This window comes from Saccopteryx leptura, chromosome 4 (assembly GCF_036850995.1).
Source record: "Saccopteryx leptura isolate mSacLep1 chromosome 4, mSacLep1_pri_phased_curated, whole genome shotgun sequence".
Taxonomy (NCBI): domain Eukaryota; kingdom Metazoa; phylum Chordata; class Mammalia; order Chiroptera; family Emballonuridae; genus Saccopteryx; species Saccopteryx leptura.
Genome location: NC_089506.1, coordinates 33,561,187 through 33,581,842, shown reverse-complemented (window position 1 = coordinate 33,581,842; position 20,656 = coordinate 33,561,187). Strand labels below are relative to the sequence as shown.

The following is a 20,656-nucleotide window of genomic DNA, read 5'->3' as shown; positions in this document are numbered from 1 at the left end:
AGACAAGTGAGGACAGTCTGGCTCAAACTCTAGTTGGCCGCGTAATGGGAGATGGAGGGATGAAGGTGGCAAGTGTGTGTACCGATGCTGTTATACAATCTTCCTGGTTAGGTCTGAAAAAACCGACCTCTCAGGCATTAAGCGGCATGTACTGTTATTTTCTACATCTGTGTCCGTTTCCAGAGCATACGAGGCCCAGGGAATGTGATGGCTGCACACCAGGAAGATAGATATGTCTCACTAACCCAGAGGGAGAGGGAGCTGATTTTTAACACCCAGAATTAGTCTCTGAATATAATATATTTCCTTGAAAATCTGCAATCTCTCAATGACTTTATATTTAATCAGGAAAATTCCAAATGGTTATTTGATTTGGTTCTAATGATAGCAGGCAAAGGTGATTTTTATTTCTACAATATATATAAAAAAATTACTAAATAGTTTTTCTTTTTAGTTTTTAGCCCTGGCAAAATAATATTGTATCTAAAATCAATCTTATCTCTAGTCCACATATGTGTCATTCAAAATGAGAGTGGTTAAGTGGTTTGGGATAAATTTTGCCTCATTATAGTTGTTCAGTCAAGAAAATTGAACTTGAAGAGAAAGAAGGGGGAAAAAACCCCTTGCTTATTAGACTACACAAGAATTACTGACCTAATAATTCAGTATAATATCCCCAGAAACAACCTAATAAGGTACTAGTTAAATAATGTATGGTGTTGCTATATAATGCAACACTAAGCAGCCTTTTAAAATGGTGATGTTAGATCTATTTTGAGAAAAACTAGCAAGTTACAAAAATACATGTGTGTGACCCCACTTTTTCTTAATGGAAGGCATTTTTTAATGGCTAATGGCTTTTATTCTTGTTTAAAAGGTGTCACTTATATGTACATGAAACAAGAAAGCAGTGAACCAAATATAAGCAATAGTTATCTCTAGCAAACGAGCTGACTGATATGTGATCTTGTTCCCCTTCTTTTTGGTTATCTACTTTAGATTTTTTTCTTCAATGAGCATATATTACTTATGCAATAATGAGAAACTTTCTTTTCAAGAAAGAACTATTATAATTCATTTTGTTTTGACTTTTATATTTTATTTAATTTGGCAGTGGCCTCTTAGTGAGTAATGCCTACCCCAGCAAGTAAAACTAATGCCCCAAAGTGTGCCCATAAACAGTGGTTATATTGCAGTGGTAGGCTGAGAGCAGTTTTCCTTGCTTTATTTTCTACTTTTCTGTCGTTACCAAATTTTTATATACATGCATAGTATTTTTGTAATGGAGAAACTCTGAGTTATTTTTAAGGGAGAGACTTGAGATCTAGGCTCTTGGGAAGAAGCCCACAGAAACCAGCCATTGCTGCTAAGGGTCAGCTCTGTTCATTCAGTGTGAGAGCTGCTCAGCCAGAGGCTGCTGTCCCTGCTCGCTGTTCGGGATGTTCAGTGAACTCGGATACGCTCAGTTGGCCAGGATCTCAGGTTTAGTATTATTTGGAGAGCAAAGGAAGGGAGCTGGGGAATGCAGCATTTATTCAAGTCATTAAGATACCACTTCTGGTGTTAAGATTACCCATTTAAATTTTTTAAGGGGGCTATCATTTTAGATCTTAGATATAAAGTAGTGAATGGTGGAACCATACGCCATAGACCTCAGATAATATTTTCAGTGACAGTGATGAAGGATGATGGAAAGAACAAGTCCCCTAGCTAGTGTTTCCAAAGCACTTATTTTTGTAGTATCAAAGTGTATCTCACCATTGTTTACTAAAAGTGATAGCTGCTAGGCTGTCCTTGTGACCTGAATCTGAAGGTTATTTTGGGTAACTGTTTTGGTACTGGTGGCAGTTGATTTAAGAAAATCTTGAGCAAAAACAGTAAGCCTCCCTTTTAGCCCAGTTTGTATGGTGACATGTGAGAATAAGTTCTTTTGATGGTTATTTAATGGGTCTGTCTTTGAAGTATGTTTCTAAGCCTGGGCTTAAATGAGTGGAATCTGTCACCAGGTTTAGCTGGCGATAGAGGTTTAGATTGAGACTGAATTAAATCCACTTTCAGCAGGACTGATACCTTAAAACTTAAAGCCAAACAAAGTGCCTTGAGAAACCAAATGGAATCTACTATCACGTGCTGCCTACCACATTCTGGCCTAGCCTTTGGTTCAGAATCTTTGTTACGCATGTATGAGTGTTTCCTGGAATACTTGGAACTAAGAAAGCTGGTTTTTCAAGTTTCCTTCTTATCATTTTTCATCCTTACAAGGAGTGCTGGTCCTTTTAGCCCCTCCTTTCTTTATCATCCTGTCTCTTTCTCCTGCAGTTGTAGGAATATTCATGTAATTCCTTTCTGTGCTATTGGCTCCTTGTGGAAGTAAAGACAAGTACCACATGGGTTTATCTTTATTTCCTCTTGGAGGGGGAGGGGACAGATGTGGGTGAACAATTTAACCCAAATAGTCATATATTTAATGGATAGAGTAATGTTCCCAGTGAGAATTGTGGTAGCCACATCAACATGTCCTAGCTGCCAAGTGGTTTCAGCTTAGGTGAGTCACAAAGTTCTGCCACACAGTGTGAGTACAGGTGTATGAAACGCCACAGGCCACAGCAAGATGGAATAACTATGTCATTACAGTTTGATCAGTAGAATGTGAAGCAAGTTGATTGGCTCAAAGGAAAAAAGAGAACATCTTTTCCAAAGGGGTAGAGCAGATAAAAATATCTCCTGACACTGTAGACCGAGTTAGAAAAGTGAGGAAAATTAGTGTCTGTCAGGGGAAAGGGTGGCTTTTGGAAGAGCCAGAGGAAAATGAAGCTCAGCTGGAGAATCTGGACTCAGTTTATTATCTCCCTTTTTGTTTTGTTTGTTTGCTTATTCATTTTTTGTTTTGTTTTTGTCTCTACTTGAAGACTAAAAGCAAAAGTAAGAGAATATGGATTTACTCAACATAGTGAGGTGGTTGGGAGGCTTGTCTATTATTATAAAGGTTTTGTGTTGTTGTTTTTTGAAGTGATTACTTTAGACTTGACGTGAAATTAAAGTGGTGGTTGGAGCAAGAAGAGAGAATTGTTGTGATGTTCTGTCGCTTTCGGCCTCAGCCTCCTGTGCAGAATTCAGTGTCCTCAGCGACTGGGAAGGTAGGGCACTCTGCCTCGGCCTCCTGTGCAGAGTGCAGTGTCCTCACGGACTGGAAGGTAGGGCACTCTGCCTCGGCCTCCTGTGCAGAGTGCAGTGTCCTCAGGGACTGGGAAGGTAGGGCACTCTGCCTCGGCCTCCTGTGCAGAGTGCAGTGTCCTTAGGGACTTGAAGGTAGGCACTCTGCCTCGGCCTCCTGTGCAGAGTGCAGTGTCCTTAGGGACTTGAAGGTAGGCACTCTGCCTCGGCCTCCTGTGCAGAGTGCAGTGTCCTCAGGGACTGGGAAGGTAGGGCACTCTGCCTCGGCCTCCTGTGCAGAGTGCAGTGTCCTTAGGGACTGGGAAGGTAGGGCACTCTGCCTCGGCCTCCTGTGCAGAGTGCAGTGTCCTTAGGGACTGGGAAGGTAGGCACTCTGCCTCGGCCTCCTGTGCAGAGTGCAGTGTCCTTAGGGACTGGAAGGTAGGGCACTCTGCCTCGGCCTCCTGTGCAGAGTGCAGTGTCCTTAGGGACTGGGAAGGTAGGGCACTCTGCCTCGGCCTCCTGTGCAGAGTGCAGTGTCCTCAGGGACTGGGAAGGTAGGGCACTCTGCCTCGGCCTCCTGTGCAGAGTGCAGTGTCCTCAGGGACTGGGAAGGTAGGGCACTCAGCCACACACCTCTTTCTGTCAGGCCTGATTTTTGCCATCTCTACTTTCATTTACTTTTGTTTGATTTTTTCCCCCTGATCTTTTTTGTCTTCAGGCTCTGTGAGACTTGTCAGTAACAATTAAATAAATCCAGAATGTTTACTTTACTTGAAGAAAAATGACTTGAAGCCTAATCCAGAAGAGACTTCTTTTGATCGGGTACAGGCACACCTCGGAGATACTGTGGGTTCAGTTCTAGACCCTATAATAAAGCAAATATCACAATAAAATGAGCCACATGGAATTTTTGGTTTCTCAGTACATATAAAAATTATGTTTCACTACACTGTAGTTTGCTAAGTATGCAGTAGCATTATATCTAGAAAAACAATGTTCATGCCTTAATTAAAATACTTCATTGCTAAAAAATGCAAACCATCATCTGAGCCTTCAGCAAGTCATAGTCCTTGAGGGAGGGTCTTCGTCAAGGTTGACAGCTGCTGACTGACGGGGCCGTAGTTACTGAGGGCTGGAGTGCTTGTAGACTATCTTAACAAGGGAGTCTGCTGCATCAGTGGACTCCTCTCTCCACAGACTGTTTCCCTGTAGCATGCAGTTGTTTCGTAGCATTTTACCCACACTAGAACATCTTCCAGAATTGGAGTCCGTTCTCTCAAATCCTGCTGCTGCCTTATCAACTATTTGCATAATATTCTAAGTCCTTTGTTGTCATTTCAACAATCATCACAGCATTTTCACTAGGAGTGGATTCCATCTCAAGAAACCACTTTCTTTGCTCATCCAAAAGAAGCAGTTCCTTATTCATTAAAAGTTTTATCCTAAGATTGCAGCAATTTGGTCACATCTTCAGGCTCTACTTCTAATTCTGGTTTTCTTGCTATTTTTACCACATCTGCAGTTAATTCCTCCACTGAAGTCTTAAACCCCTCAAAGTTATCCTTGAGGATTGGAATCAGCTTTTCCCAAACTCCCACTAATGTTGATATTTTGACAGGTGTTCTTGATGGCATCTAGAATGGAATCCTTTCTAGAAGGTTTTCAGGTTACTTTGTCCAGATCCATCCAAGAAATCACTGTCTATGGCAGCTATAGCCTTATGAAATATATTTTGTTAGTAAGACTTGAAAGTGGAAATTACTCTTTAATCCACAGGCTAAGGAGTGGATGCTATACTAGCAAACATGAAAGCAACATTAATCTCATTGTACATCTCCGTCAGAGTTTTGAGTCATGTCAATAAGCATATTATTTTGAAAGGAATTCTTGTTTCTGAGCAGCAAGTAGATCTTAACAGTGGTCTTAAAATATTCAGTAAACCATGTTGTAAACAGATATTCTATCATCCAGGCTTTGTTGTTCCATTTATAGAGCATAGGCAGAGTAAATTTAGCCTAATTCTTAAGTGCCCTAGGACTTTTGGAATGGTAAATGAGCACTGGCTTCAACTTAAAGTTACCAGTCGTATTAGCCCAAAACAAGAGAGTCAGCCTGTCCTTTGAAGTTTTGAATCCAGGCATTGACTCCTCCTCTCTAGCTATGACAGTCCTACATGGCTTCTTCTTTTAATATAGGCTGTTTTGTCTACATTGAAAATCTGTTGTTTAGTGTAGCAAACTTAATTCAGTGTCTTAGCTAGATCTTCTGGATTACTTGCTGCAACTTCTACATCAGTATTTACTACTCCCCTGCACTTTTATGTTCTGGGGATGTCTTCTTTCCTTAAGTCTCACTGACCACCTCTGCTAGCTCCAGACTTTCTTATGCAGCTCCCTCACCTTCTCTCAGCCTTCATAGAATTGAAGAGAGTTAGGACCTTGCTCTGGATTAGGTTTGGGTTTAAGGAAGTATTGTGGCTGGTTTGTTATATCCATCCAAACCACTGAAATTTTCTCTGTATCAGTAATAAGGATGTTTTATTTTCTTATCCTTAAAAGTAGCATTTTTTGGCCCTGGCCAGTTGGCTCAGTGGATAGAGCATCAGCCTAACATATGGATGTCCTGGGTTCAATTCCTAGTCAGGGCACACAAGAGAAGCAACCATCTGCTTCTCTCCCTCTCCCTCTTCACCTTCTCCCCTCCCACAGCCAGTGACTTGATTGGTTTGAGTGTTGGTCCCGGGTCCTGAGGATAACTGGGTTGGTCCCAGTGCATCAGCCCCAAGTGCTAAAAATAGCTCCGTTGATTTGAGCATCAGCCACAGACAGAGGTTGCTGAGTGGATCCTAGTTGAGGTGCATGCAGGAGTCTGTCTCAGTATCTCCCCTCTTCTCACTTGAAAAAAAAGTAGCACTTTTAATGACTTCAAAAACTCTTTTTTCATTCACAACTTGGCTAACTGGAGCAAGAGATCAAGAATTCGGTCTATCTTGTAAGATGCTTTTAAGTATTAGAATGGTACATTTTTTAAAAAAAGTTTAATCTTTACTCTGTTGAAAGGAAATGACCTTCAGGAGGCAAGATTTTGTTTTCTATCTCCCCATTAAATATTAAGTAGTGAACTTCTAAAGAACCCAGTGGTCAAATTGGGTCCAGCTATGTAAGAGCAATACAGATGGAAAGGTATCATTTTTTAAAAGGCAAATCCTGGTCAATTAAAAATAATAATAATAAATTACAGGCCCTGGCCGGTTGGCTCAGTGGTAGAGTGTCGGCCTGGCGTGCGGAAGTCCCAGGTTCGATTCCCGGCCAGGGCACACAGGAGAGGCGCCCATCTGCTTCTCCACCCCTCCCCCTCTCCTTCCTCTCTGTCTCTCTCTTCCCCTCCCGCAGCCGAAGCTCCACTGGAGCAAAAGATGGCCCGGGCGCTGGGGATGGCTCCTTGGCCTCTGCCCCAGGCGCTAGAGTGGCTCTGGTCGCGACAAAGCGACGCCCCAGATGGGCAGAGCATCGCCCCCTGGTAGGCGTGCTGGGTGGATCCCGGTCGGGCGCATGCGGAAGTCTGTCTGACTATCTCCCCGTTTCCAGCTTCAGAAAAGTACAAAAAAAAAAAAAATTACAAGAAAACAAGATAGAAGGTGACAGAGGACAATCTGACTTTGGGTGGTGGGTATGCAACATAATTGAACGACAAGATAACCTGGACTTGTTATCTTTGAATATATGTATCCTGATTTATTGATGTCACCCCATTAAAAAAAATAAAATTATATAAAAAAAAAAATTACATATGGTAAAAGTTCACTTTGGCTGATACACAGCTCTGTGAGTTTTTACATGCTTAGGATTTTATTACTACCAATACAGACAGGATGCATAATTCCAACTCCCCAAAGACCACCCTTGTGCAGCTCCTTTATATGTAGACCTTCCCTCCATTCCTTACTCCTTGAACTGTGAAAGTAGTCTCTAAGCCCCATACAAATCCATGGTAGAGGGTGAAAATCTAGCTAAGAGGGCTTAAGTACAATGTTTGACCATTAAGTGGATTATGCTGTCCCAAGGGTGATCCCTTGCAAGCCTGACTAAAATATCAATATAAAGGGAAGAATATGAAAAGCGGCATATTGCAGGGAAAGTAGACTTCACAGAACTAGTTTAGCCAAGTAAACAAATAAGAACAACAAATCTCTAGGGGTGGCGGGCTGGGGATATTAGTAACAGAGTTGCTATAATATATTCTCTAAAGTGTCTAGTTTTCAACAGAAAAATTTTGACACATATACAGGATAAGTAAAGCAATGGAGACTGCTTTTGAGGGGACTTATATATTGAGTTTAGAAGACAAAGACTTCAAAGCAGCTATTATGAATATGTCCAGAGACTTAGAAGAAATCATTCTTAAAGAATTGAAGGAAGTGGTGTCAGTGACTCATCAAATAGAGTCTATCTTTAAAGGAATAGAAATGATTAAAAAGAAAAAAAAAAGACCTAAATGCAGCTAGGATACCAAAAGCACAGAGAACAAAAGTAAAAATAGGTAAATTGGAGGACATAAAAATTAAAAGCTTCTGTACATCAAAGAACAAAATCAACAGAATGAAAAGGTACCTACAGAATGGGAAGGTACACTGGGAAGATAATTGCAAATAATGTATCTCAGTGGTTTTTTACTTCAGGACCACTGCCAGTCCACCAGAAATTTTGTGCCAGTTTGCAAAAGAGATAACAACCCTGATGTTGTATGTTGATGGTTAACTTTTTTGTGGACCAGCAGCACGAAATTTCTGGCAGACCAGCAGTTGAAAACCACTGATATACTGGATAAAGGGTTAGTGTCCAGAATACTTATATAAAGAACTCCTACAACTCAACAGCAGGAAAACAACCTAATTAAAAAATGGGCAAAGAACTCGAATAAACACTTCTCCAAGAAGATCTACAAATGGGCAACAAGCACATGAAAAGATGTTCATCATCACTAATTATTAGAGAAATATAAATTGAAACCACTATGAGATATCACTTCACATTCATTAGGATGGCTCTATTACAAAATAAAATAATAGCTGTTGGTGAGGATGTAGAAAAATTGGAACCTTTGTGCACTGTTTGTGGGAATGTAAAATGGTGCAGTAACTGTGCAGAACTGTATGATGGTTCCTTAAAAACAATTACCATATGACCCGGAAATTCCACTTCTGGGTACATACCCAAAATAATTGAAAGCAGAGACTTGAAGAGATATTTGTACATCCATTTTAATAGCATATTCACAATAGCCAAAAAGTGGAAGCAATCCAAATATCCATTAACAAATGAATGGATAAGCAAAATGTGGTATATACAACAGACGAATGTTATTCAGCTTAAAAAAGGAAGAAAATTCTGAATCATGCTACAACATGGGTGAATTTGTAGACATTATGCTGAGTGAAAAAAGGCAGACACAGAAAGACAAATACTGTATGATTTTACTCATTTAATGTACTTAGTGTAGTCAGATTTGTGGAGACAGAAAGTATAATGGTGATTATAAGGGGATGGGGTGAGGGGAATGAGAAATTATTGTTTAATAGGTATAGAGTTTCTGATTTATAAGATGAAGAGAGTTCTGTAGGTGGATGGTGGTGATGTTTCCATGATGCAGATGTGCTTAATGCCACTGAACAGTACACTTAAAAAGTGTGAATGGTAAACTTTGTTTACTTTACCATGATTAATTTTTTTTTTAAAAAAAAGGAAATTCTGGAGTTGGAAAGTACAATGTCCAAAATGAAAAACCCACTAGAGAGGCTCAACAGTAGATTTCACTTGTCAGAGGAAAGAATCAGCCAACTTAGAGAGTATTAGAGACAATGCAGTATGGAGAAAAATGAACAGAACCTCGGAAAAACATGGGCCACCATTGAGTATGCCAGTAGGAATACCAGAAGTAGAAGAATGGGGCAGAAAAAAAATGTTCACAGAAGTAATGACTGGTAACTTCCCAAATTTGATGAAAACCACTAATACACACATTCAAAACATTTAAACTCCAATTAGGATAAACTCAAAGAGATCCACACCCAGGCACACAATAGTTAAAATTTGAAAGAGGAAATCTGGAAAGCAGAAAGAGAGAAGTGACTTGCCAAGTATAAGGGAACCCCAGTAAGATTAACAGCTGACTTCTCATCACATACAGTAGAGGCCAGAAGGCAGTGTGAAGACAAATTAAAGTGCTGAAAGAATTCTATATTTTGCAAAGCTATATTTCAAAAGTGGAGGTGTCTAAAAACATTGTCAATTAAATAAAAACTGAAAGAATTGATTGCTATCAGATATGCCTTCCAATAAATACTAAAAGAGGTTCATTAGGCTGAAAGGAAGTAAGACTAGACAGTAATTTGAATGTACACACACATAAGGGCTATAATAAAGGCAATTAAGTAGACAGAATAATTACATATTTCTTTTTTTTCTCTTACTTTATTTTAAACATCACTAAAAAACATCTTATCTAGTTGCTTTCAAGTTATTGTAAGGAAGTTTTTTTGTTTGTTTGTTTGTTTTTTTGTATTTTTCTGAAGCTAGAAACCGGGAGAGACAGTCAGACAGACTCCCGCATGCGCCCAACCGGGATCCACCCGGCACGCCCACCAGGGGGCGATGCTCTGCCCATCTGGGGCGTCGCTCTATTGCGACCAGAGCCACTCTAGCGCCTGGGGCAGAGGCCAAGGAGCCATCCCCAGCGCCTGGGCCATCTTTGCTCCAATGGAGCCTCGGCTGCGGGAGAGGAAGAGAGAGACAGAGAGGAAGGAGAGGGGGAGGGGTGGAGAAGCAGATGGGCGCTTCTCCTGTGTGCCCTGGCCGGGAATCAAACCCGGGACTTCTGCACGCCAGGCCGACGCTCTACCACTGAGCCAACCGGCCAGGGCGTAAGGAAGTTCTTTATGTTCACATCAAAGCATCCTTCCTAGCTCTGTTTTCTAAAGGAAAAACGGGAGAAGAAGTTTATCTTAATTGTGCATCAAGAATTAAGTCCAGAGCACCCTCAGAATTAGGAAACCATTTTCAAACAAATCTTATAAACTGTCTTATTTTTCTTCTATTTTAAACCATTTCCATGGTTCCTTCAGGTGATAACAAACAAATGCTTATGATTTCTTAATTTGCTAAAAACATTTCAATTTCAGAAATCTCAGTGGGAGGTATGAAGAACTACTACATTTTCACCTGTGGACTTATTGTCTTGTTTACACTGTTTACACTCTTAACTTGGCAAATTATTGGTGGAATTGAATCAGGTTTGCAGAGTTTTGATGAAGATCTTCAGACTTGAACAGACTTCCCTTCATTGCAAAAAGGAAAAGTCTAACTAAATCAATTTAATAATTATTTGTCCTCTCTTGCTTAACCCTGGAATGAGAATAAGAAACATGGGACTGTAAATTAAGCATGGAAACTAGTTAAGATAATAATCTTCATCTATCAGCTCTTCTGTTTAGATTAATGTTCTATTAATAGAAAGCATCAGGAATCAATGTTTTTATAAGTTATCATTTATATTTTTAATGAGCTTCTAGCATTTTGGAACAATTAACAAGTAAATATGTAAGAACCCAGATATCTCTTTACATACATAGTTCCATTTTAAACTGTGACTGAAGGGAAAGTATTTTCCTAATATAACTCTTGGAAGATAGCCAAACAGTCCAACACTTCAGGGCACAGAATTGGAACAAGTCATCCTAGGTTTGCCATTTGATAGAAGTGATGTTAAGTGATTTGCTCGTGAAAACTACTCTATTTTTTGGTTATGGGAGAAGTATTGATAAAAAAGTACTTAGAATATCTGGGGAGGGGGAATCCATCTGTAGTGTGTACTGAGAGGGAAGATGTTTAACAGCTATTTTTATCTTAGAGGGGGAAGAAGTGTGTAAAGCTCAGCTAGTCTTATTCCTTGCTTCCAAGCAATATTTTACCTAAAACATTCAACAAGGCAGTAATACCTATTTTTTGAATCTCTACATTTCAGTATACAGCAACCCACTGAGTTGCAATTTTTTTCTTCCTATCCAAGTATAACCTTTCTTATTACAATGAAAAACTGTTATATCTTTAAGTTAGATAGAGCGGCTGTTATGTATTTCTTTAATAGTAACTTTTTCATGGAATTATTGAATTATATATTTAACATGGAAAAGGTAACAACTTTCATACTATAACTCATTATACAGTCATTAAGATCCCATTTGGACATCTCTAAGGAAGTAGCATTTTACGCTGTCTGAGACAGTCCTTTCAGTTTTTAAAAAATTTTTGTGTAGAGGACCTTATAAATGCTTTCTTTTTTCATGCCAAATCATTCTAACTTCTATCACCTTTTAATTATTTTTGCTTTTTATTTCTTTATCCTTTAAAATATATGTGTGTGTGTATATATACACATATATATTTATTTATTTATTTATTTATTTTATATATCCAATATATATAAGGTCTACCGGAAAGTTCTGTCCGTTTTTGGAATAGAACAAAATACAAATTTTTCTTACCATCAATAAACTTTATTAAATAATATATTTCCACACCAATCCTATCTTCCAAATATGGTCCGAATGGTTGGCTGAGCTAACTTAAGCCTTTCTGCGATCTCTGATGTTGTCAGAAAAGGATCTTGCGCCTGACCTGTGGTGGCGCAGTGAGATAAAGCCTCAATCTGGAACACTGAGGTTGCCGGTTTGAAACCCTGGGCTTGCCTGGTCAAGGCACATATGGGAAGTTGATGCTTCCTGTTCCTCCTCTCTCTCTCTCTCTCTCTCTCTCCTCTCTAAAATTGAATAAATAAAGTCTTTAAAAAAAATCTAAAAATTCTTTGAAAAAAAAAAAAAAGAAAAAGATCTTGCTCCAACATGGTCTTAACAACATTGTCTTTAATCAAAGATGGTCGCCCAGAACGTGGCTTATCAGAAAGGTTTCGAATTTTTCAAACCATCTTCTGCATGTCCTATCAGAAACTACCTTCACCAAACACTTTCAATAAATTTCTACATGCTTCTGTAGCATTTCTTCCTTGTTGAAATTCGTAAAAATTACAGTGGCGTAAATGAACTTTATCAGTAGCCATGGGTACACTATTGCTTCACACATAAGACTAACGTGAATCAACTTTGTTTTAGTTAATTTGCTACGTCAGTATGTGTACATTAAGTGATAAAAATAGAGAGGCACACATGCGCCAAATATGTGCTTACGTGTCGAAACTTGTTGTGATAGAAACGGACAGAACTTTCCAGTAGACTTTATATTTATTATTTTTTAAATACTGTATCTTTAAAAAAAAAAAGCCTGACCTGTAGTGGTGCAGTGGATAAAACATCAACCTGGAACGCTGAAATCATCAGTTTGAAACCCTGAGCTTGCCTGATCAAGGCACATATGGGAGTTGGTGCTTCCTGCTCCTCCTCCTCTTCTCTCTCTCTCTCCTCTGTAAAATGAATAAATTTTAAAAATCTTTAAAATGAATAAATTTTAAAAATGAAAAAATTTAAAAATATATATATAATAATGCCTTTTAAGAGAGCAAGAGGCTGTGTGAAAACATCTAAATAACACAAATGCTTTATGAGCTAAAAAGTATTTAAATGTCAGAATGGCAAAAATGCAGGAGGGAGAGTGATTATAACAGGAATGAGGCCTGGAGACAGAAAATGGTTCTGAAAGGCTGAGTCTGCGGGCCTGCAGTGGAAACTTTAGATGGAGGACCGAAATAAGTTTGCTCATGCTCCATAAATTCAAGAAGGCCGTTGATTGCACTTGCAATCAGTGACTCAAGAAAGGGTCAGAAATTCCCACCCCCTCTCCCCACAGAACAATCCTGTGGTTCATTCTTCCAGGCTAAACCACCTCTCCCCAGTCCTGTGGTCTCTGGTTGGTGTAGAACAAGAGTTGCACAGGCCTTAAAAATACCATCTAATTTGAAAATGTCCCAGGATGAAGCGCCGCAGTGTCCTTAGTAATCCATTCTCTTTATCGCCCTTTCCTCTTTCTCTGCCATCTCTGCCTCCCCATCCCCAGCTTTGCCCAGGACCCTAAGGACTCTCACCTCCCAAAATAGGAGCCAGTGTCATTAAGAAGCGCTGATGAGGTCAGCCGGGAGCGTCCCTGCCTCATGTCTTCACATTGCTTTCCTTTGAGTGCCTCCTGCGGAGTCAATAGATAACCTGTTTAGGGAATCATTATTTAACTCACATATTCAGTTATGAGTCACATCTTCAAAATTACCAAAACTGAACTAGGGGACTTCTAAGTCCCTTCAAACTCTAATGTTCTATGATTCTCTAATTCTGTTCTGAACCGAAGTAGAAGTAAAAAAAGTTATAGGTTGTTTCTTGTAAGCATTAACCTCAAATATGGCTTCAGTATAAAAAAAAAAAAAAAAAAAAAAGCCTGCGAAGTACTTGGCTCCATCACAGGACGTTTTCTTATTCTTTGGGTTCGATTCAGTTCTGACAGCCAGGCCTTACATGACGCTGGAGAAGGACGAGGGAGGAACCCTCCACAAAGACTAAGAGCACCTGAGGATGGACCTCTAGAATTACGCAGTGGGAACCTAACAGAAGACTAAAACCACACCAAGACCAAGTACTCAAATACCAGAACAAAGTGAAAAACAAAGAGAAGGTAAATAAAGAGAATTGGAAGATCTATTTTATGTTTTAAATTGTAGGTAGTAATGCTTGAAGAACGAATTGTCGGAGAGGCCCACGCTGAAAACAGATTCATGTGAAATTTATTTTGTTTATTAGTGAAAACAGAGCATATTTTAGTGGTAAATTCCTAGCTTTTAAAAATATATACATTCCTTTGTAGTACTGTATTTTGGAGGGTTTTTTTTTAATGGTAAATAAAAATGGTAATTGCTCTGGTAGAAAATTTTGGATAATACTTACAAATGTAAAGAGTGCCTAGAGCAGGGGTCAGGAACCTTTTTGGCTGAGAGAGCCATGAACGCCACATATTTTAAAATGTAATTCCGTGAGAGCCATACAACGACCCGTGTACCTTACGCATTATCCAATAAAAATTTGGTGTTGTCCCGGAGGACAGCTGTGATTGGCTCCAGCCACCCGCAGCCGTGAACATGAGTGGTAGGAAATGAATGGATTGTAATACATGAGAATGTTTTATATTTTTATTTATTCATTTTAGAAAGGAGAGAGAGAGAGAGAGAAGGGAGAGGAGCAGGAAGCATCAACTCCCATATGTGCCTTGACCAGGCAAGTGCAGGGTTTCAAACCGGCGATCTCAGTGTTCAGGTTGAAGATTTATCCACTGCGCCACCACAGGTCAGGCCAAGAGTGTCTTATATTTTTAATTTTTTTTAATTTTTTTATTAAAGGTTTGTCTGCGAGCCAGATGCAGCCATCAAAAGAGCCATGTCTGGGCCCTGGCTGGTTGGCTCAGCAGTAGAGCGTCGGCCTGGTGTGCGGGGGTCCCGGGTTCGATTCCAGGCCAGGGCACACAGGAGAAGCGCCCATCTGCTTCTCCACTCCCCCCTCCTTCCTCTCTGTCTCTCTCTTCCCCTCCCGCAGCCAAGGCTCCATTGGAGCAAAGATGGCCCAGGCGCTGGGGATGGCTCTTGGCCTCTGCCCCAGGCGCTAGAGTGGCTCTGGTCGCGGCAGAGCGATGCCCCGGAGGGGCAGAGCATCGCCCCCTGGTGGGCATGCCAGGTGAATCCCGGTCGGGCGCATGCGGGAGTCTGTCTGTCTCTCCCCGTTTCCAGCTTCAGAAAAATACAAAAAAAAAAAAAAAAAAAAAAAAAAAAGAGCCACATCTGGCTCGCCAGTCATAGGTTCCTAACCCCTGGCCTAGAGAGAGCCACTCTTGACCTTGGGCACATTTCTTTCACGTCTCATGACCAGTGCAGCTTCAACCATGTGGAAACCATGTTGTACATACCATTATGTGTACTGATTTTTTAAATTTAAGCATTACTGTGTTTCAGCGCTAGGAAAAAGTCTCAAGTTAAGTCATTTTAGTGGCTACACAGTATTTCTTGTTTAGAAGTCACCAGTATTTCCTCAGCCATTCTCCCGTCCAGGGTCAGTTTCCCTCTTTTTTCATGATCATAATAAATGACACTGTAAATAAACATCTTTGTCCATCAGTATTTGTTCCCATTTCAAATTATTTACTTATTTTCTTGAACTTTTGAGGTGCCACAAAGAACTCCCGTACCGTACCTGAGTATTTCTGGTGAAGATAGGGTACTGGGGCGGCCATGCATCTGACCCAGCCTGGAAAGTTTACAAGTACCTTTGCTTCCCGCGTGAACAGGAATACTGTTACTCAGAACTGTCTCGAGGATTTCTAATTGTACTTAGGGGAGGTAGCATATAGAACTGATTGTAGGGTTGTTCTGGAGTTGCAGACCAAGGTACATTATTGCTTGCTCATACTCTAATTTACTTTAATTGACGTCCTTGAAGCTTGGTATATGAAGTGTCCACAAGTTGAGATTTAAAGTGTCTTCAATTTGTGGTCCTCCATGGAAGTGATTTTCAGCTGAAATGTTTATATTTGCCCTAAACTTGAGTGCTAGTAAGTGGCTTTCCACCATTTGGATTGGGAAAAGCAATGTTGAGCACACGTCTCCACAGGAAGGCCCAGCTTTCCTTTTCTCTGTAGAATTGCTGAGGGTTTTTGTTGTTGTTGGTTTTTTCTTTTTTTTAGGTGAGAGGAGGAGAGATAGTGAGACCGACTCCCAATAGCTGATGCATTAGTACCAAGCTATTTTTAGTGCCTGATGCTGATGTGCTCCAATGGAGCTCTTCTCAGCACCTAGGACCACGCTCAAACCAATTGAACCACTGGCTGTGGGAGAGGAAGAGGGAGAGAAAGGGGAGAAGGAGAAGGGATAAGCAGATGGTCGCTTCTCCTGTGTGCCCTGATTGGGAATCAAACCCAGGACATCCATATGCCAGGCTGATGCTCTGTCCACTGAGCCACTGGCCAAGGCCAGAATCACTGAGTTTTGATTAGAAGTCAGTATCTGTCCCAGCACCAGGCCTCTCCCTCCTCTCTGACCTTGGAAGAGTTGTGTCTGAAGAACTTTCCATTTGCAGTGCGAAGTCAGCCACCACCTCTGATTGATTTGTTTTTGCTCTTTGCTTCTTGAGTCATTGTTTTAAACAAGGTGTGACAGCCTGTCCCCGAACCCTTGCCCTATTGGTTGAACTGGCTGGTTTTACTGTGTATGAGTAAAATGTTCTTTCTTTTATTGTTTATGGGAACTACTCTTTCTTTTTTTTTTTTTTTTTAATCTATTTAACTATTGTAACTTATCCTATGGAATGAGGGACAAGGGGAGACAATGCTGGCAATATAGAAAAGGAAAAATATCAAAAGTGAATATTAACTACCTTTTATTACCAATATTGTTTTCTTTTTTCCCCTCAGTTTTATTGAGGTATAATTACAAAATTGTAGGATACTTAAAGTGTATACTGGGATGATTTGATATACATATACATTGCAAAAGACTTCCTCCCATCTGTTAATTTACACATCTGTCACCTCACATATTTATATATACAGGTATTATTTTCCAATCACTTTATTGAGGTATAATTTATGTACAATAAAGTTTGCCAATTTTGAGTGTACAGTTTCATGAGTTTTGACACATGAAAAGTAGTGTAACCACACCATACTCAAGATATAGAACAAAGTTTCCTATGTAGACATGTTTTCATTTCTCCTGAGTAAATATACCTCAGAGTGGAACTGTTGGCTTGTGTGGTAAGCTTATGCTTTATAAGAAACTGCTGAACTGTTTTCCAAAGAAGGTTTACCATTTAGTGTGATTTTTTTTTAGTATCTTTTAGAGTTTCTTTTCTCTGCCTCTTCACCTCCCTCAAAAAAGTTCCTATGCCTCATAATATATGTCAGTCTTTAACCAAAGACAAGGCTAGAGTTTGTACATTGAGGGAGGTGGGCCAGACAGACTACTACAGGAGGTAGGGACATAAGATCCTTCTAGAAGGATTTTGGAAACTTAAGTTCTTCCTGTGACTAGAGTGATACCAACAACTTCCAGTTGTTTGATGCTAAGCACAACTTACAAAACACTTTGCTGGCATGAGGTCGGACTCTCACAATGATTCTGTAAAGTACGTGTGGGATTACCACCCTCATTTTACAGATGCTGCAGCAGGATTCCGAGAGCTGACCGGACTCACCCAAGGTCTCAGTGCTAGTCGGAAGCAGAGCTGGGGTTAAGCCTCTGGTCCCTGACTGTTGCCCGAGGGCTTTATCTGCCAGGAGTGATAACAGCCATCATGCCGTGATTGCTGGCACATGCTTGTGCCTTTACACCACCACCACGCTATTTACCATAATTGTCATCCTTTAGATCAGTGGTAGTCAACCTGGCCCCTACCGCCCACTAGTGGCTGTTCCAGCTTTCATGGTGGGCGGTAGCAGAGCAACCAAAGTATAAATAAAAAGATTTAACTATAGTAAGTTGTTTTATAAAGATTTATTCTGCCAAACAGCGAAAATCCGACATAAAGTACTTGGTAAGTAATTATTATTATATGCTTTAACTTACTGTAACTCTGCCTTATAAATTTTATAAAGTTACTTCCCTACTTTATAAATCACCATTACTGGGGATCCGGTGGGCGGTTAGAAAATTTTACTACTAACAGAGATACAAAAGCGGGCGGTAGGTATAAAAAGGTTGACTACCTCTGCTTTAGATGAATTATTTACGTGACTCGCCCAGGGTCCTGTAGCCAGTGGTGGCTGGCTGGATGAAAATGGACCCAGGGCCTCTGACGATACGTCCTTTGCTTTTCCCCCTTCTCCGTTCAGGAGAAACAAATGTTCCTTTTCTTTTTTAACCACAGAGAAAAGGAGGAGGCGAAGGACACTGGCTGCTGGGCAGGAGCCCCGAGGACTAGCAGACTGCCCTTGCTGCTTCCTTTCCAGTCCCCGTTTAGACTGCGGCACTCGCCACGGATGTCTGATATCTTTATTACCTACCCGCTGTCCGTTCATGCTGGGTGTCCCCAGTGAGCGACCCGGCTTCTTCCTGCTTCTATCATCTGTGTTCTTTGGCCTCCGTGTCCCTGCTCTAAGCCGGGTCTCATAGTTGCCTTGATAATCGTGTCTTTCCTTCAGACATCGTTTTCTTCCTTTTTCCCCTGATTTCTGTCCCCTCATCATCCTCTCTCCCTTCCTTCCTCCCTTGCTGCTCTCTCAGTCAGAATATCACCTGCCTTCCTCCAGGCTCCTGTGTTCTCCTAGACTGCTTTGCTTTGTAAATTTGCCACTTCCAGAGCCATTCAAGTAATGTTTCGATCTTGTGTCATCAGTGTGAAAATATGAAACTCAGTATTTCCTAACAAAAACATACTATGGCTTTTCAATTATTTTTAATTTAAGAGTATAAAGTAGAGGTTTTCATGAGCTATTCAAAAACGATGTTAATAGAAACTATTTAAAACAAGATCTACAAGCTAAATGCTGAGGGAAATGATGTCTCTGCTGTGTTATTTTGCAAATAAGAAAATTCCAAAAGTGAATTTTCTGTTTTATTTGAATAGAATCAGGAAACACTAGTACTTTTCACATCTGAGTCATCAGGCTGACCCACACGTGCAGTCATTAGATTTTACATCGTACCATTGAAGAGATGTGTGTGACTTTGCATTTCTACCTCAGTCAGTGTCAGAATGCAAGATTCAACCCTAACCTCCATGAAAATGGGCTTTGCGTTGTTTGAGAGTGGGCACGGGCTCTTTGGGTTTTAGGGGAGGTATCGGAAAATTACCTCCGATCTCCAGGTCCTCCGCGTGGGGACCTGGCTCCTTCCCTTCCTGTGTGGGAGGGGCTTGATCTGGGGGCGGTCCGTGAAGTCTCAGGGAACAGGTTCTCATGGGCCAGAAGCAAAAACATGGAGAGGAGGTTGGCTGTGGGCAGTCCTTTCAGAGGGCAAGTTGCCTGGGGACTTGAGCCACAATCCACTGTAGGCCTCTTTGTCTGGGCCTGGTCATGCCAGTTGAGGAGATGATTAGACCCTGAAGCGGAGAGAGGGGGGACTGCTGACGGGAGAATGGGGCAGAAATCTCCTTAGCTGTTTGCCTGGAGAGGTCACCTTGGATGTTACCTTTGGCAGCATCCCAGAGAAGATATCCTCCCACCCAACCTTCTTTTGGCATAAATTTCCATTAAGGGCTACAACTCAGCAACATTCCTGTTTTTAAACAGTATACATATCTGTCTAGAAATATTCTGAGAATGTTTGTTTTCGCTTTAACATTCAGATTTCTAATGTAGATTAGAGGCTGCAGTTGAAGCAGATGCTCATAGAGGAAGTTATAGGAAAGAATGTATAAACACCTAAGAGTCCTGCCAGGGCGCTCCTTGGCTGGTGAGAGAGGTAGAGTTGGTCCCGAGATCAAGGAACGGGAGTGGTGGCAGGCGGAACCAGACATTGAGAGGCTTGTTCAGAAGGCAGGAGGGTACTGGGAAAAGAAAGTGCAGCTCTTTCTTGTTAACATTACAAATGTGGGAGACAGAACTTGTGAAACCCCTCAGTACCTCCTGCAGTAATTCAAAACACTCTAACGCCCCTCTTCCTAAAGTGCAAGAGGTCCGTGGCATTTGAAAATTGAAGAATAAATTGTAACCTTCAATCCTGTCAATCCCACCCACATAATGTGAATCTTTCGTAACAGGAGGAGAGAGAATTAGTAAGCTTGTTCGAGCTCTCCTTCATGTTCTGACCTCTTGCAGAAAAGCCCTGGTAGGAGAAACAACCAGAGCAGTTGCTGGCAATTTGAAACACCATTGCACCCAGTTGAGAATCATTGCTGAGGAAGAGAAGTGGCAATCCCAGGCAATGCTCACACTTCGGTCCTCTCTGCCTCTCAGCTGCATGTTTTCTGTAACCTCAAACGGGTTGATTCTTTTTATTAACTGCCTTTGATGTCATGGCTAGGCTTCCCTGTCCCAATATTAAGTGAATATTTACCTATGTTTTCTTTTATTCTCTTCAGGTTTCAATTTTACATTTAAACCTTTCATTTGTTTTGGTGTGAGGTAGGGATCTAGCTCATTTTTTTTTTCTTCCTTTCAGATAGTTGGAGTTAGCAAGTTGTCCCAATATCATGTGTTGAATAAGCAGTCTTTCCCCACTGATCTGATTACCCACCTTCAAAATCCTACTTTCAAGCAACCTGCACTCTCAGGCGCCACACCTGGTCAGACCTCAGCCACTGTGAGTGTGGGCTTTCTGTAGTCTTGGCAAATTGCCATCCCGGCCTCCTGCGTGGTGGTCCCCTGGCTGCCAGTGGCACCGTGTCAGCAGCTTTGTGGTCTTTTCTGCACAGCAGACTTGTAGTTATTTAAATGCTTTGTTTTATTTTGCTTGTGTTTGATAACAGTTAGTGGAAAGGGGAGAAAACCCAAGTGTTGGTCCTTACAACACAAACCGAGCCTTCTAA

At 40.9% G+C, this 20,656-nt stretch overlaps 1 protein-coding gene and 1 long non-coding RNA gene across 10 annotated transcripts in view; one reads left to right on the top strand and one right to left on the bottom strand.

Annotated features, from left to right (window-relative positions):
• The window catches only part of SLC20A2 (solute carrier family 20 member 2), a 110,494-nt gene that overhangs the window by 42,744 nt on the left and 47,094 nt on the right, over positions 1–20,656 (top strand). Inside the window, exon 2 of one of the 9 annotated variants that reach the window (XM_066380428.1) lies at positions 13,647–13,823. The exons of the other annotated variants lie outside the window; for them this stretch is intronic. The gene's annotated coding sequence lies outside the window, so the exon portion shown is untranslated. The remainder of the gene's footprint in view (positions 1–13,646; positions 13,824–20,656) is intronic. 9 annotated transcript variants of the gene reach the window in all.
• On the bottom strand, positions 3,880–13,341 carry LOC136404083 (uncharacterized). Its single transcript, XR_010751226.1, has 3 exons — positions 13,246–13,341; positions 12,494–12,627; positions 3,880–4,021 (listed from the first exon to the last, which is right to left on the bottom strand). It is a non-coding gene; the product is annotated as an uncharacterized lncRNA (long non-coding RNA).